The following is a 15,463-nucleotide window of genomic DNA, read 5'->3' on the forward strand; positions in this document are numbered from 1 at the left end:
CGCAGCTGGCAGGGCAGCCTGCACACCCCACCATTCATCACGTGTTGTCACAGAAGTAGAGTGTAAAGAAGAGAGAGAGGTTGAACCATTGTGCGTCAGTCTCATCATGGTCAAGTCTACTTTCTGCTGAACAGTCCAGTAGTCCATTCAATAAAAGAACCTTACAAAGGAAAATCAGGGTCTTGGGGCACATGTTTTTCATTAATGAGAAAGATGGGTCTATGGGCTCATGATGAAGGGCAAAATGTAGGGACACTAGGGGAGGTGAAAAGAAAGATCAGGTGCAATATGTTTTCACAAATATTTGTGCATTAAGGTGCTTAATGCACAAATATTTGTACAATCTCCTAGGGGAGGACCCATGATTGCGTTGCAGGCAGAATGTGGGACTGAGGGAGGCATAGGTGCGAAGAGGGCGGGACCCGAAAACAGGGGAAAATGAATTATTTGAGGGTAATCAATCTCAACTACTACTACCAGTAGAAGTGTACTACTAGTGGCAGCAGCAGTAGCAGGAAAGGCTAGAGCAAGAAAGCTTTCCATGTTATAATGCCACATTTGGAGGGAAGGATTAATTTTCACGTACAGGCAATAATATCGTACTTAATGAGTAACATTACTTAGAATCTCATGAATTAATTCCTTGTTTTTGTTTTCATTTTGTGAAATAAAACATGATTTAATACTTTAATTTGTCAAATTTTGTTTTATACTGTGCAACATCGGATTCAAATAATTCTAATTTTACTTAAATTCAATTGTAATTCTACCTCCAAACCTTCACAACGTGTTAAGTAGGCACTTAACCTCTGTAACCTGTCCATGTGAGGTTGGAAGGACATGACAAAAGAACAGCCGGCACACCATTTTTGGGCATTTTCTCATCAAGAACAGTAAATGAGAAGCCACCGAAAGGGAGTAAAAATTGGAGTATTCATGTGACGCAAAATTCAAGCCATAGATTTTGGAAGATCACCAGGACTAGGTACATGACAAAGAGCACTTGTCGGTGCTATTGTCTCCAACACAAAATTTTTATGGTAATGATAATGTTCCCTTGCGACTTACAGTGTACAGTTGCGCTTAGAGTCTGTTTTGCTTTTATTGAGTATGATGTAAGCTGCCCGGTTCAGGTGAATCAATACCCCGAAGGGGCAGCCCGTATACTTGAACTGTAATAGCCTATGGGCAAAATTGTGAATGAAGTAAATGTGTTGAGCTTTCTTTTGTTCACCCTCGTGATTGCTTCTTGTGATTGCAATTTCTCTTCCTCTATTCTCTCTTGCTCTCTTGCACTCTGATTACAAGCTTCCGCGATCGGCAAGCGAGCTGACAAGTAGGCTTGCGGCGGTGGGAAGGACCGTCGCGCCGCGCTGGCCCATTGAAGGAAATAGGCTCGTGACAAGTGGTACCAGAGTCCGTTCTCGTGCTGGGGAAGAGACTTCGGAGTCAGTGTCGACAGACACGCCGACAGGCTACGATTTGTGAGCAAGACATCGTGACGCCTTATCAAAACTTGTGCAATACTAAAGGCAAGGCAGTTGGTGAAGCTGAGGAGATGAGTTCACCTCGGGGCCAAGAAGAGTTGACTGCAACTGTTAACAAGCTGGTGGAAGATGTGACTTCGTATGAGGAAGCGATTTCACACGCATGTGAATCATTCAATGAACTGAATGATGTGGTGGCGAGCCTGCAAGAGCAGGTAACCTTATTAATGGGACAGGTCACTTCGTTGACGACTACAGTGGCCGACTTGCAGACTGAAGTAGGGGAACTTCAGTTGAAGAACCGTACGTTGCAGTGGACGGTGACCCTAAATGACAGAAATGGTGACAGGCCATCAAGGATTGATGTGCCAAGACCCGTAAAATTCAATGGTTCTCGTGACAGCAAGACCATTGAGAACTTCTTGTTCCAAGTAGAAGACTACTTGGATATCCAGAATGTGACCCTTGAAGATCTAAGGATTAAGGCTGCAGCGACCTTACTTGATGGTGATGCTATTGCTTGGTGGAGGCGGAAGCGCAATGACATGAAGATGGGTCAATGTGTGATAGACATCTTTGATGACTTCAAAGTAGAGTTGCGCAACTACTTCATGCCAATAAATGTGCAAAGACAGGCTTACCGGATGGTTCGTGAGCTCAAACACGCTGGTTCGTTGCAAGACTATGTCAAAACGTTCCAAAAGCTTATGTTGGAGATACCTAACATGCCAGAAAACGACATGCTCAACTGGTTCATTGTGGGACTTTAGCCATGGGCACAGTCTGAAGTGGAAAGGAGCAACCCCCGTATTTTGGAAGATGCATATGTGGCGGCAGAACGCTTAGTTGACACTCAGCGCAAGCCTTTCACCCCATCAACTAAAGTTGGGAAGAAGCATGACCACAGAGGCAAGAATGATGAGCAACACAATGATAAAGGTGAGGCATCGACACGCCATCAATCCGAAAAGAAACAGAACTTCACAAAGCATAACAACAGCAACAAGGGTGCGGTTGTGACATGTTGGTTCTGCGGTGATAGACATATCGCCAGGCAGTGCCCAAAGCGCCTTGTAAAGGACGACGGGCAAGCCAATGCTGCACAAGAAGAATGCAGCGATACTAAATGCAGCGACACTGAGACCATGCAACCAAGGATGGGGGCCATGCGATCGATTAACGCAGCTAGAAGTTGCGCAGCTAAGAACATGCAGGTCAGTAAGGAACTTATGTACGTAGAAGTCATTATGAATGGAAAGTCTACCTCAGCAATGGTAGACTCGGGGGGCACACACAACTTTGTCTCGCGAGAAGAGGCAGAGCGATTGGGCTTGAAAACTGAGCCAAAGTAGGGGACTATCAAAACAGTAAACTCTGAGGCCAAGCCCATCCTTGGTAAAGCAAGAGATGTGGCTACTCAAGTGAGGAGTTGGGTCGGCAAAGCCAACTTCTCTGTGGTGCCCCTGGACGATTTCAAGGTGATTCTGGGTATGAAGTTTCTGCGAAGCTAGAATGTTATGATGCTGCCAAAGTTTAACATGTTGACGATCATGGGGTCAGACCTGTCACACACAGTGCAGTGCCTTACGCAGAAAGGTAAGTCTTCCGTGTTATCGACAATGCAACTGAAGAAGGGTGTCAAGCATGGGGAGTAGACATTCTTAGTTGCAGTGCGTGCAGATGAAGGGAAGGTAGAAGCAGCAGTGCCGCCAACCCTAGCCCCACTATTGGAGGAGTTTCGGAGGGTGATGCCCTAGAATTGCCAAAGCGTCTTCCGCCAAGACGTGACGTCGACCACAAGATTGAGTTGACCCCGGGAGCGAAGCCTCCTGCAATGGTTCCATACCGTATGGGGCCAACTGAGCTGAAGGAGCTGCGCAGACAGCTAGACGAGATGTTGGACGCAGACATTGTTCGTCCATCAAAAGCCCCATTTGGTGCCCCGGTCCTTTTCCAGATGAAACATGATGGCTCTAAACGGTTATGTGTGGATTATCGTGCTTTGAACAAGGTCACGGTGAAAAACAAGTACCCATTGCCATTGATAACAGACTTATTCGATCAGCTAGGCAGTGCCCGTATCTTTTTCAAGCTAGATCTGCGATCAGGTTACTGGCAGGTGAGGATTGCCGAAGGTGATGAGCCGAAAACAACTTGTGTCACCCGCTATGGTGCTTACGAATTTCTAGTAATGCCATTCGGGTTGACAAATGCTTCAGCCACGTTCACGACTTTAATGAACCAGATCTTCTACCCTTACTTAGACAAGTTTGTGGTAGTCCACCTGGATGATATCGTGATCTACAACAACAACATGGAGGAACATGTCGGGCACTTGCGAACAGTGTTTCAGGTGCTGAAGGAGAATGACCTCTATGTCAAACAAGAGAAGTGTCTCTTCGGGCAGGAGGAGATCAACTTCCTTGGCCATGTTGTGGGGTGTGGTGTGTTGCGTATGGATGGGCAGAAGATAAGGGCCATCCAGGAATGGGTTCCGCCAAGCAAAGTGCCAGAATTGCGGTCATTCCTCGGTTTGGCAAACTATTATCAGCGTTTCATCGAAGGTTATTCCCTCATTGTTACGCCCCTCACAGATTTGTTAAAGAAGAATCGGGTATGGCTCTAGACAGGAGCGTGCCAAGATGCCTTCAATGGCTTGAAGAAAGCCTTAGTGAGGGAGTCAGTGTTGCGACCGCCTGATCATTCGAGACCCTTTGAAGTCCACACTGATGCCTCAGACTTTGCCATTGGCGGAGTTATTATGCAAGATGGTCATCTGATCGCATATGAGAGTCGCAAGCTGAAGGATGCAGAGAGGCGTTACACAGTGCATGAACGTGAGATGACCGCCATTGTGTATTGCCTCAGGACCTAGCGGCACTACCTTTTGGGTGCCGAGTTTGTCGTCAAGACGAACAATGTGGCCACGAGCTATTTTCAGACACAGAAGAAGTTGACGCCTAAACAAGCTCGATGACAGATGTTTTTGGCTGAGTTCGACTTTGCCTTAGAGTACAAGGTTGGAAAGACCAATGTTGTGGCAGATGCCCTGAGCCGTAGGGCTGAACTAGAAGCTGCACGCGCAGAGTCTTCTGAAGTGCATTTGAAGGGTGCATTGCTGAGCCTCATCCGTGAAGGTACGCAGCAGGATCCGACCGCACAACACCTTGTTTCTCTGGCGCAGGCAGGGAAGACTCGGCGATTTTGGCTACAGGATGACCTCCTCATAACAAAAGGGGGACGCATCTTTGTGCCACGGTGGGGAAGCCTTCGCCGAGAGCTACTCAAGGAGTGCCATGATACACTATGAGCCAACCATTTTGGTCAGGAGCGAACCTTAGCACTCCTTGAGCATGACTACTATTGGCCGCAGATGAGAGACGACGTTGAGGGGTATGTGCGGACATGCCTCATCTGCCAGCAAGATAAGGGGACAAACCAGAAGGCTGCCGATCTCCTTGAGCCTCTACCAATTCCAGAACGTCCTTGGGATAGCATATCCATGGACTTCATTGTTAGTCTGCCGAAGGTAGAGGGCCTCAGTTCTATTTTGGTTGTGGTGGATCGTTTCTCAAAGTATGCCACCTTCATCCCAGCTTCCAAGGAGTGCCCTGCAGAGAAGACTGCAGAGTTGTTCGTAAAGCATGTGGTGAAGCACTGAGGCATACCAAAGAGCATTGTGAGTGATCGCGATGCTCACTTCACGGGCAAATTCTGGCGTGAAGTATTTCGGCTACTTAACTCTGAGTTGTTGTTTTTAACAAGCTTCTAATCGCAGACAGATGGGCAGACAGAGCGCATCAACGGGATACTGGAGCAGTACCTTAGGCACTTTGTTAGTGCCAATCAGAAAAATTGGGTGAAGCTCCTTGATGTGGCACAGTTTTGTTACAATCTGCAGAAGAGCGAGTCTTCAGGCCACAGTCCGTTTGAGATAACCACGGGGCAGCAGCCACTGACCCCGCACACTCTTGCCGCACAAGAAAATGGAAGGCGATATCCTTCGCCTATCAGTTTGTTAGTGACTGGCACAAGCAAAATGAGTTGGCGAAGACATTCTTACACAAAGCGACAAAGAGAATGAAGAAGTGGGTGGACAAACACCGTTGGCCCGCAGGGTTCCAAGTTGGGGACCAAGTGTTGGTGAAGTTATATCCTGGTCGCACAGGCATCTTCCGCAGGCGGCACCACAGACTACTCAGGAAGTATGAAGGACCCTTCACCATCACAAAGAAGGTGGGCAAGCTGGCATACAAGCTGGAGTTGCCCCCAAACTTCAAGGTGCACCCGGTGTTCCACGTGTGCAACCTCAAGCAGTTCCATCCAGATGATTGAGACCCGGAACGCAGTGTGCCACAACGCGCTCCCATCATGCAGAGGGCCCCGACAGCACAACGAGCCGAGAAGCACCTCAGTTAGATCCTTCGCCACAAGGTCAACTACTTGGGGCAAGCGAAGAAATACTTGGTGCAGTGAGAGGAAACAACGGAACCAACGTGGGAGCCTACATTTCGATTGAACAGTCGCTACCCGGCTGAAGTCAAGGCTTACCACGAAACAGATGGCGCCGAGGACGGCACATGATTTGAAGGGGGGAGCTTGTTCCCTTGCGACTTACAGTGTACAATTGCGCTTAGAGTCTGTTTTGCTTTTGTTGAGTCTGATGTAAGCTGCCCGGTTCAGGTGAATCAATACCCCGAAGGGGCATCCCGTATACTTGAACTGTAATAGCCTGCGAGCAAAATTGTGAATGAAGTAAATGCGTTGAACTTTCTTTTGTTCACTCTCGTTGTGATTGCTTCTTGTTATTGCAATTTCTCTCTATCTATTCTCTCTTGCTCTCTTACACTTTGATTACAAGCTTCCACGATCGGCAAGCGAGCTGACAAGTAGGCTTGCGGCGGTGGGAAGGACCGTCGCGCCGCGCTGGCCCATTAAAGGAAATAGGCTCGTGACAGGTAAGGCCCATCGATTAATTAAATACGGTTTAACACTTCTTTAGGACGTCATCGAATACATGAAAAAATAAGAGACGTGGTTAGATGATGAGTCAGGATCGGGTGCAATATGATTGCACAAAATTTTGTGCATTAAACACTCCATCTCCCTCCATAGGTCTTGAGTCCCACATCTGACAAGCGTATTTGGGCTATACAAAACACAAAAAAATGCAAATGTGTAGCTATTTTCTATGTAAAACACAAACATAAAAAATTGCTACAAGTGCATAGACTTTTTGTGTTTTGTGTAGTTCAAGTACTTTGTAAAGTACTAGGGTCCAATCACTGGATCTACTCTGAAAAAATAAACTTGCACCCATTAAATAAGCATATTAAGCAGGGTGGATTATGTGAAAATATCAGGTGCAATATGATTGCATACATATTTGTGCATTAAGCACCTGATCACCCTTTGTCTCGGGGACAAGCCCCGGGTGCTTAATGGAATTTTTTTTTGCCATGTGATTACACCCAATCCAGACTCGTGGATTCTGGGTTGGGCCTAACTTTTTCTTTTCTTAAAAGGCAAGCTGGGTTAGGCAGACCCCCACCAGTTATTCAACGTACCACTGGGTTTTGAACCCACAACCTCCCACCACAAGGAGAAGTGCACTAACAGCTCCTACCAACCATGGCCTAACATGCAAAAACTAATATGTTTGAATTTAGGTATGCCAAGAGTTGGGCATCTTCCTCCCCATGAGGGTTGCTTCTTTCTAGTTGGAACGCCTGTAGTCATGATTCAAAACCCATAGAAATTGTCCCTTACCAGAATGGCAAAGTTGAGTCTACTCTCTAACGGATAGGGAAGACGTCCAGGTTTACACAAACCCAAGGCCTGCCAATGTATAGTTGATAATGGGGGTACCAATGTTTCGTTTGGCCAACGATTCAGGTTAATCTGCCGATTCTCAAGCGAATACTTTTGAATCGGCTAAAAAATAATTAAAAATATTCCGTATCAATCCGAACGTCACATGCGTTAAAACTATTAAAATAATATTAAAAATTTTAATTTTAAACATTTTTTATATTTATTAAAAAATAGCTGGTTCAGGTTAGTGTCGTATCAATTTTCTAACAATTAGGCCGATTCTCACCGATACTCACAAAATTGGGGGGTGCGACATTGATTGCATGAGACCTACACTCGAGTATCCGAGTTGGCGTAGTCATATTACATTATTGTAAGAATCGCTATGAATCAGCCCGAATCGGACAATTCCTAACAAATCAGATCAAAATCAAATTTTCAAAAGCCTGATTAAGAAGGTTAAAATAATTTTTTAATATTTATGCTATTTTAAAATTTTTAATGACATGTTTATCTGATGAAAAGAATGACAGATTCGAGTGTTGCCTTGCAGGAGAGCGAAGTTGTAGGAGTGGGCTGTGAAGCGACATTAAAGGGGTGTTTGCATGTCATGGAATGGTGCCGGTGCACCCCCCTTCCGTGGATTTCACTGCCGCGAAAATGGAATTGGACCACTCACAGAAACCGTTTTCGCGGAAAACCCACCTCCAGCGTGTAAAATGCACGCTCATCGAAGGTTTTCTGGGAAAACACACGATTTCAGCATTTGTGTTGTCACTATAGGTTCCTCTAAAATGCACGCCCATCGATGCATTTCCGCGAATAAACAACCCAATTTCTATGACACACAAATACACCCTAAAGAAAAGGTGATCTCTAAATCAATTCAGACCCACGATTCTGGTCATGTTGATGTGGGGTGGGCAGTGTGGTCTGAGGGCATTCAAATTTCAAAGAGTGGATTTAAGACCATGGATCTTAAATTCTTAAAACAAAGGGAGACAAGGATAGATCCTCGGATCTCTGGGGTGAGACAAGATCCGAGGATCTCCCCTCCTCCTTTGGATGGATCATGGATTCAACTTGCCCTTAAACTAGGGATGGCATTGGACCGGGGCAGGGCGGGGGACAAGGTCTCCACCCTGCCCCATTTCAAAATCCAAACCTTCATCCCCACCTCCATCTCCGCACGGGGATGGATTTCAACCTCCACCCCCGCCTTAATCTCTGGTCCAAATAGGGGCGAAGCGGGGCGGTTCCCCGTTTTCCCTTAGTCTATGGTCATCCCTTAAAGGATTGGGGACGAGGCATGACAGAGCTAGGCGGGGATTGGGATGGGGACGGGGCAGGGAAAAGCTTAAGTCCATTCCCGTACAGGAATAGATTTTAACCTTCATCCCCGCCTCCATTCCTGCTTCATACCCTTCATCCCAGTCCAAACGGGACGAGGCAGTGTTGTCCCTCGGTCCACTGCCATCCCTACCTTAAACTAAACTGAAAAAAAGTACTTTCTTCATGTTGAAACTCTGATGATGAATTGACTGACATCTGGTTTACCTCAGATTGAGAGTCTATTCAGGCCATTGGACTTGGTGTTGATCTAGAAAGTGATCCAGAGTGGATAATCTTTTTTTTTTAATCTCAAACTGGTGTTAGGTAGACCCTATATATCATTGGGTTTTGAACCTACAATGCATGGTCATGGGAGCATGAGGAGGGGCATCCTCCCGTAGTCATTAGTAAAACAAGTTGAGCCTTTTGGCTGATCTTTATTATCGATTCGGCAGATTGAAATTTTAAACGTGCTATTTGAATATATATATATATATATATATATATGTGTGTGTGTGTGTGTGTGTGTGTGTGTGTGTGTGTGTGTGTGTGTGTGTGTGTGTGTGTGTGGATTATGCTTTCACCTTTTTGTTAGGTTATCGTTAGGCTCTCCAAAAATCAAAGTTTTAAACTTTTTATGAGACATCCCAACTATCATTAATTATTTAGTACAAAACATAAGCTGAGATGTGTATTTTAAATAGGTACAAAAATCAATGGTTGATATTGTACTAAAAATTTGACAATAAAATATTTATATTTTTGTATTAAATCAATTATAAAAAAATTTATTTATTAATAAATAAGCAACAATAAACACATTTAACGGTTTTGATCTAACATAAAACACCTAAAGCTATAATTTTTAGATGATCCTAATGGTGACTTAACTAAAAAGGTGGAGAGGGTGGTGTATGTTCGCCCCCGATGATTCACTGAATCCCACGTCTGTGTTCGGGGCTTTGAATGAGCACCACGTATACAAGCACATGGGGCTCGTATTCCCGTGTATGTTGACATAACTTTGCATCGGACTCTGGTGTTGTTGCAAAGACTTAAGTACCCTTTCTTGCTATTCTTCTCATAAAGTGATGGTTTGAGAAAATGACAAAAACGCTCTTCATTCAAAAAAAAAAAAAACAAACAGTTCAAAAAAAGGACAAACATGTCCTTCATCCAGAAAGTCGAGGATGATGTTGACTCTTCAAAGTCTTCTTCTTCTTTCTCCGTTCAAAAAAAGAACAAATATGTCCTCCATCCAGAAAGTCGAGGATGATGTTGACTCTTCAAAGTCTTCTTCTTCTTTCTCCGTAAAACACTGTAAAACCCTCTCTCTCTCTCTCTAGAGAAGAAATCAAGGGAGGCAAAGAGTTCTCCCTGGAGAAGGCCATGAACATCAACCCTCTCACTCTCTCTCCCTTCTCTCTCTACTTCTGTGCACATCCAACAGACGATCTTATATTGCTCCATCGACATCTTCTTCTTCTTTCTTCTCCGTAAAACACTGCAAAACCCTCTCTCTCTCTTCCTTCTCTCTCTACTTCTGTGCCTTATTTAGAGTTTTTGCCCGTACAGGAGGGGGGTCCGGGGGCTCCCCCCCGACGCGGATCCTGCTACGCGGTCAACGGGCGGGGGTCCAGGGGGGGCCGCCCCTGGCGAGGGGCTGCAGCGCCCTCCAGACCAATTTTTTTTAGGCCTTCCAACAACGATTTATAGTATTATCGGGCTTTCCTACAACAATTTGTAGTATTTTCGGGTCTCCAACGAAACACTATAATGATTTGCGGAAGACACTACAAATCGCTATAGTGATTTGTGGAAGACACTACAAATCGCAAATCGCTATAGCGATTTGTAGTGTCTTCCGTAAATCGTTATAGCGATTTGTAGTGAATTCAGCAAATCGCTATAGCGATTTGTAGATTCTTCCGCAAATCGCTATAGCGATTTGTAGATTCTTCCGCAAATCGCTATAGCAATTTGTAGTGTCTTCCGCAAATCACTATAGCGATTTGTAGTGTTATTCAGTAAGCAAATCACTGTAAATCACTACCAGAATTAGGTCAAACTTGTCAGGGCCATATCTCCTTAACCGAAGGTCATATTCCAAATCCGTAAAAAGTGGTGTCTTTGTTATTGAGTCTAGTTTATTTCTGTAAATTTTCAGCGATTTCTATTGTAATTTCATTCCTCATTTTAACTAAAAACCAGACACCTATTATTTTGTGTTATTTGAGTTGCACAACACCATTCTCGCTTGACATCTACATCTTGATTCTGGCATGCTCCTTGTTCGATTTTCCATTGATTTCTTCCAATCAGGCTCCAAACAGTCAATGTGCAGGTCAGTCGGTGCTTGATGGAGCAATGTAAGATCTTCTGTTAGATGTGCATAGAAGCAGAAAGAGAAGGGAGAGAGAGATAGTGAGAGGGTTGATGTTCATGGCCTCCTTCAGAGGAGATTTCTTTCTCAGATAATCCTGCAGTGCAAAGACTGGGTCTTAAATAATCATCTTCGGGGCACAAAAATATGTCTTTCTCACCACGATACCCTATGCATTTTTTTACCACGACACCCGGGACCCGTGCCGGGGGGAGCCCCCGGACCCCCCTCCTGTAAGGGCAAAAACTCTAAATCAGGCTCCACAACGAATCAAGTTGAACGATGCTACCCACGCTGGGAGGAGCCCCCAAACCCTCCTCCTATAAGGGCAAAAACTCTAAATCAAGCTCCACAATAAATCAAGTTGAACGATGCTATCCACGCTGAGAGGAGCCCCCAAACCCTCCTCTTATAAGGGTAAAAACTCTGAATCAGACTCCAGAACTCATCAAGTTGAATGATGCTACCCACGCTGGGAGGAGCCCTCAGACCCCCCATTTCTGTAAGGGTAAAAACTCTGAATCAGACTCCACAACTCTTCAAGTTGAATGGTGCTACCCACGTTGGGAGGAGCCCCCAGACCCCTCTCCTGTAAGGGCAAAAACTCTGAATCAGGCTCCACAACGAATCAAGTTGAATGATGCTACCCACGCTGGGAGGAGCCCCCAAACCCTCCTCCTGTAAGGGTAAAAACTGTGAATCAAGATCTACAACTCATTTAGTTGAATGATGCTACCCACGCTGGGAGGAGCCCCCAAACTCTCCTCCTGTAAGGGCAAAAACTCTGAATCAGGTTCCACAACAGTCAATGTACAGGTCAGCTGGTGCTTGATGGAGCAATGTAAGATCTTCTGTTGGATGTGCATAGAAGCAAAAAGAGAAGGGAGAGAGAGAGAGAGTGAGAGAGTTGATGTTCATGGCCTCCTCCAGGGGAGATTTCTTTCTCAGATAATCTTGCAGTGCAGAGACTGGGTCTTAAATAATCATCTTTGGGGCACTTAAGTCTTTACAACCACTCCTTTTCAAGAATCGTCATTTTTTTGGCACCAATGGAGGAGAGGGTACTTAAGTCTTTGCAATCGCATCAAACTCCAATGCTAATTAATGTTGACAAACATGGGGATATGAGACACACATGCTTACATACGTGGTATTCTTTGGGACCCCCGAACATGAGATGTAGCTAACTGCCCTGTTCGGGGGGGGGGCATATAACCTGCTTTCAAAAAGGTGATAGTATAATCCTCATTTTATATATATATATATATATATATATATATATATATATATATATATATATATATATATAGAGAGAGAGAGAGAGAGAGAGAGAGAGAGAGAGAGAGAGAGACCCAATTAATGAATAAAAAAACAGTAATCTTTTACTATTTATTAATTTAACATTAAACTAGTTGAATTTAACATTAGATGCATTCAACTTTATTAAAATGTAAAAAATATTTTTAAAAATAATATTTTTGAAAACATATGGCTATTTTTGAGGTGAAAAAAGTACTTTTGATAAACGTGTCTGACTTTTCATTTCTCTGGAAGTTCAAAAGGCCTACAATGGCCAACAAATGAAACAAGCATTTAAAAAATTACATTCTCTTAAGGGTATTTTAATTATTTTAATATGATTAAATATAGCTAATATATCTCTCTTGATTCTATGCATCTAAAGTTAGTTATAAACAAATATATATAATGATTGTTCCTCCTAAATGTAGAAGGTGTGGACAGTTGTAAGTTTTACTTTTTAATTGTTTTCTAGTATCTGAACTCACATATGTGATCTACAAGGTCTGTTTAGTTATAATAGACTTTTGAATCATACAATTACAACATGCAATTTTTTTATGGCTTAAAAATCAAAGCCTTAGACTTTTAGTAAATTTTAAAATTCACAAAATCAATATTTTTTCTTTGAAAAAAATAATCCAACCATCAATTCTTAACAAAGTGATCATGTTGAACACATTTGCAATATCAGACTTACCAAACGTGACTTGAAACATAAAAAATCAGCATTGTCAATACTATATTGATGGTTAGGAGGAACTTATTTTTTTTCTCTCCATATATATATATATGTTCTTGATAAGTCTTTTTTTTTGTAAAGCTTGGTGGTACCACTGCTATGGTTTAGACATCCTACCATGCATTGAGAGGTCTCATGTTGTTTGTATACAAGAATAGATGTTTGTAGTGTAAGACTCCATGAGTATTTTTCCATGCCTACTTGGGAGAGTTTCTCATTACCTTAGGACTTGTGTCCAGGACACACATTTAGGGTATCATATTCTTAACCCCTTTGAACTTGAAAGCCTTAAACCAATGTTGTCAGTATGGGTATCGGCCTTGAATCGTTTGGCCAACGATTCAGCTGTATTGGCCGTTACTGATACTCAAGTGAGTCGTTCTGTATCAGCTAAAAAATAATAAAAAAACATTATGTCTTAATGGGAATGTGACATATGTTAAAACCATTAAAAAATATTTAAAAGATATTTAAAAAATTAATTTTTAGTATCTCTTACATTTATTAAAAATACCTGATTTAGGGGTGATGCTTATCAATTTTATGACGATGCAGATACCGACAACATTGCCTTAAACGACCCACCAAATTCAATTGTGCAGAGCTCTAGTGGGCATCAAGTAAAGTTCAATTATAAAATATTATTTATGTGTGTGTGTCAAATTTATATAAATAATATTTTATAATTGAACTTTACTTGAAGCCCACTAGAGCTCTGCACAATTGAATTTGGTGGGTCGTTTAAGGCAATGTTGTCAGTATCTGCATCGTCATAAAATTGATAAGCATCACCCCTAAATCAGGTATTTTTAATAAATGTAAGAGATACTAAAAATTAATTTTTTAAATATCTTTTAAATATATATATATATATATATATATATATATATATATATATATATATATATATATATATATATGAGAACTGAACATGCCTCCTTTTTTTGTTAGGCCCCATAGTTTGGAGTATTTTATGATAGAAACCATTAGATGTGTTTATCATGCTCGATTTAGTAGGAATCGACTCTTGGATAATGTTTTTTCAATGAAAAAATTCATTTTTTTGAGCTGAACAAATTTGATGCCTTTATAGCCATTGATTTTTGGATCACCGAAAAAACTTTTATACAGGTCAGATTCCAGCGATCCAAAAGTCGATTACTACTAAACAAAACCAATAGATCACACCTATGGTGTTAGGCGTGAGAGAAAATATTAAAAACTATGATTTTAAAAGGGGCTTAACGAGAAAATGTGGCCTAAGGGGCACATTATTCTCTCTCTCTCTCTCTCTCTCTCTATATATATATATATATATATATATATATATATATATATATATATATATATATACTAGAATATGTATACTTCATTTAATCAACCGGAGCCGTCGGCCTTTGTAACCCTTCTTTCCCCTTCTTTCCTCTTTTCCCTCCCACCACAACCCTGGCCACCAGAACCACTCGGAGTATTGTGGATCGCCCTTGAACACCCACCTCCACCATCATTCACTTGTTCATCTGCGCCCTCTGCAATGTGAATTGTGAGGCGGAGGAAAGGACGGCAGATGGCCTCTCCGTCGACAGCATCAAAGATGAATTGGCAGCCGGTGCCGGTAGGTTCGACCCCAATGCGGCTGGTGGTCCTTGAGAGAGAGAGAGAGAGAGAGAGAGAGAGAGAGAGAGAGAAAATCCATCTGATCAGACGACTCCTGACGGTTCACACCAGCAAACTATGTTTGCTGGTATACATATTCTAGTTTTCCCATATATAATGTTTTAGTAATGACACCATTAGGTACAAACACCTTTGGATCTCCTATGGGTATTGTGTTTTGATCCCTCACAACTGGATTCAACATGTTCAAAATAGTGAGATTTAAATTTTAGATAAGGTTTTTTCCATGAAAAAACACAATTTTATGACCTAAGAAAGGTATTGCACATTACATGCAGGATTTTATAAGCCTTATAAAATCCTGTCCACTTATCATAATCGAATGATTCAAGAGTTAATTCCCACTAAATGAAATATGTAGATCACATTTGTAGGGTTAGTTTTATGTAAAACAAAAAACAAAATGAAAAAATAAAAAAATAAAAAAATAAAAAATGAAGGTGTTTGTATATAGGGATTGGAGTATCATCAGACAAGGTTTTAGCGTAGAACTAATGGATGCATGCTGCATGTTCGTCCAAAACGCTTTTAGCCATCGCTAAAAGCCTTACATGATTTTGTCAAAAGTCAAGGCCTTTAGCGGAGGTCACAACCACTGTTAATGGCCCTTTTTGTGCAAGAAAAACATGTGCCATTTTATCATGTGCGCGATAAATGGAACACACTCATCTCTCTCTCTCTCTCTCTCTCTCTCTATATATATATATATATATATATATATATATATAT

The sequence above is a fragment of the Nuphar pumila genome, chromosome 6 (genome assembly GCF_984573655.1).
Source record: "Nuphar pumila chromosome 6, dmNupPumi1.hap1.1, whole genome shotgun sequence".
Taxonomy (NCBI): domain Eukaryota; kingdom Viridiplantae; phylum Streptophyta; class Magnoliopsida; order Nymphaeales; family Nymphaeaceae; genus Nuphar; species Nuphar pumila.